The sequence below is a fragment of the Castor canadensis genome, chromosome 9, assembly GCF_047511655.1.
Source record: "Castor canadensis chromosome 9, mCasCan1.hap1v2, whole genome shotgun sequence".
In the NCBI taxonomy this organism is placed as follows: domain Eukaryota; kingdom Metazoa; phylum Chordata; class Mammalia; order Rodentia; family Castoridae; genus Castor; species Castor canadensis.
This window is the reverse complement of record NC_133394.1, coordinates 4289454-4292586: the sequence shown is the minus strand read 5'-3', so window position 1 is coordinate 4292586 and position 3133 is coordinate 4289454. Positions and strand designations below refer to the sequence as shown.

Sequence of the window (3133 nt, the reverse complement as noted above, 5' to 3'; positions counted from 1 at the left end):
AAAAAAGTGTTAGGCCCTATCTGACAAATATCTAAAGCAAAATAAGACTAGAGACATGGCTCAAATGGTAGAGCATTTGCCTATCAAGTGCAAAGGACCTAAAACCATGGTATGCCCCAACATAAAAATAGCAATTAATTAAAAGAATAAATAATCAACTCAATAAATGGACAAATTAATTGCACAGTTCTGAAACAAGAAGTGAAAATGAGCAATAGTTATATGAATATGAAAAGAAAGAAGGGCAGGCCGAAGCGCCGTAGACGCAGGGACGCTCCCTCGCTCCCTCCCTCCCTGCGACGCTTCTTTAAACAGGTGGCTCAGAAAAATCATTTCCCCTCTCTGCCTCCAACCCTCTTCTGTAGACTAGGCCCAGTGAGCAGATTATATGAGAAAAGGCTCATCACGAGTTCAGCAGGAAAGCATCAGATCAAATGATGTTGTTTGGAAAAATTTCCCAGCACTTGTGTGGCTTAAAGAAACTCCCATGGTCATGTGACTCCAGGTTCTTCTGGGGATGGCTGAATGCAGCGTTCAATAAAGTGGATTATGAACGCATCAGGGATGTTGGTCCTGACAGGGCAGCATCTGAGTGGCTGCTGCGCTGTGGGGCCACAGTGCGCTACCAAGGCCAGGAGAGGTGGCAGAAGGAATTACAACCACCTCCCAACAGGCTTCTGGACAAATACAAGATTCAAGCAATCGATGCCACCGACTCTTGTAACATGAACATTGGATTTGACTACATGGAGGGCTTACAGCATGTTGAAAAAATAAGGCTGTGCAAGTGTCATTATATTGAAGATGAATGTTTGCAGAGGCTTAGTTAACTTGAAAATTCACAAAACAGCCTATTGGAAATGGAAATAATTACCTGTGGGAACATCACAGACAACGGCATCATTGCTTTGCATCATTTAAGAAACCTCAGGTATTTGTTGTTACGTGATCTTCCTGGAGTGAAAGAAAAAGAGAACCTTGTCAAAGTCTTTAAGACAGCACTGCCATCTATGGAACTCGAATTACAGTTAAAGTAAAATAATAATTATCAGTGTGTCTTATTTCACTATAAAGGACCATTTGAAATTGTTGATCTGAAGTAGCAACAAATATTCTCTACTCACCAATAGAATTGTAAAGATGTAATATAATATTTTAGAATTGGACAGTCTACCATATTTAGAAAATATTGACACATGACTCAGTAAAGTTACTGAGTTGGAAGTGAGAAAATATGTACATTAAATCATTTTAAGAAAAATGCAAAATAAGCATTTTAATTCTAATGTATTTAATAAATATACAGTATATATAAAATACTGTATAAATATGTATGCAGTATATGTAGTAGCTATCTCTTGATATAGTGATTTAGGTCTTTAAAGTCATTTAGCTGTGTAACACAGATATTTATTACAATAGTTTATATTTTAACTTTACGATTATTTAAGCATGATACTATAAATGCACAATCATGAAAAATTGGAAGCTCAATTATCGATGGAGTCAGTAATGAAAAGGAGGCAGTGGTTGTTGAGGCCTTCAATTCATCCTGCTTCCCATGCTTTGCATGTACTGGTCATAATCCTGCACTCCTGTGTTCTTGGTAGGATAAGCCCTCTTTTTTTTCTTTTTTTTAAAGTGTATACCTTTTCTCAGAATAAATAATTGCTGGTTAATTGTCTGTGTTATGATCTTGTTTTACTAAAATTGGACATAGATAATTGGCTGAATACAAGTAGCTTTGCTGGCTACCGCAGGACAAAAGAAACAGTCATAAAAAACAAGCTACACTCATTTTTTTTCATCAATTAAGAAATTTCTTCAAACAGAAAATTTTAATGTGTCAAGTAGGAACTAATTTTTTTCCCTTGAATATCTTGGGTACTACCTCCTTCCTGTGAACTCAAGGGACATCAAAAAGAAGTATAAACACAAAGTGAATTTTTATCTAGAAAACAGTAATAAAAAAATGCCTATTTTTACGTATTTGAAGTAGCTCTGAAATCTGTTATTGTTAGTGATTATATGCTGACTTGTTTGTGGATTTCTGTGTGTTTGGTTTGAACATTAAGCTATTGAATATAAACTTGACTGGAAATAATTTTAAAATAAATATTTTCTATGATACAACTTTCAGGCAGAAAAATCAATTTTAGCTATATTTAGAACTAAGCTTATAGGAAAATATTCATCCATTGTTCATGGGAAAAATGTAAGTAGTTTATAGCTAAATGATACACTATTTATTAATACAATTACCTCTGTCATTTACAAATCAGAAAATAGTAAATTGATAATAAAGACAAGGGTACAGAATAGTCTCGTGATATAGTGGTGATTCCATGCTGAAGAAAAGGATTAAACAAATGGTTAAATTGAGAACAAGCATAAATTTAACAGGATTCATTAGAGAAAAAAATGGATTTTTTTTTCTCAGGTTTATTTTGTTAATTGTGTGGGGAGACAACTGATTCACCGTGATTTGGTCCCAAACTACTTTTGTATTCTGAATGGTTTTCTGTAAAATTACTGGATGAACTAGCAGTTATAGTCATCTGCCTCTGTCAAATACATTTTCTTGAGTTACAGACAAAAAGACAATTTTAACTATTAAAAAAAGAAATGTTCAATATCCTTAGTCATGAAGAAAATGCAAATCAAAACTACATTAAAAATGTATCTCAGCCAGGTGTGATGGTTCACACCTGTAATCCCAGCTACTCTGAAAGCAGTAGGAGGAGAATTGTGAGTTTAAGGTCAGTTTTAGCACAGTAAGCCAGACACTATCCCAAAAACAAAATATAAAACAAAAAGTCTGGGTTATAGCTCAAGAGGTGGAGTACTTGCCAAGCAAGTGAAGACCCTGAAATCAATTCCCAGAGCTGGGGAAAAAAAGAGAAAAAAATTAAAAATTCCATCTCACCTCAGTCAACATGACTATCATCAAGAAAACAAACAAGAAATGCTAACAAGGATTGGAGAGAGATGGAATGCTTATATGCTTATATGTAAATTAGTGCAGTCACTATGGAAAATAGTATGGAGAATCCTCAAAAAACTAAAACTAGAACTGCAATATGATCCTGTGATACCACTTCTGGGCATCTATCAGGAGGAACCGAAGTGAGTA

The 3133-nt window shown here is 34.8% G+C and overlaps 1 pseudogene; it reads left to right on the top strand.

The window, feature by feature from the left end:
- Nucleotides 1–270: 270 nt before the first annotated feature.
- LOC109679879 (ATP synthase subunit s, mitochondrial pseudogene) lies at nucleotides 271–2314 on the top strand (annotated as a pseudogene).
- Nucleotides 2315–3133: the final 819 nt, after the last annotated feature.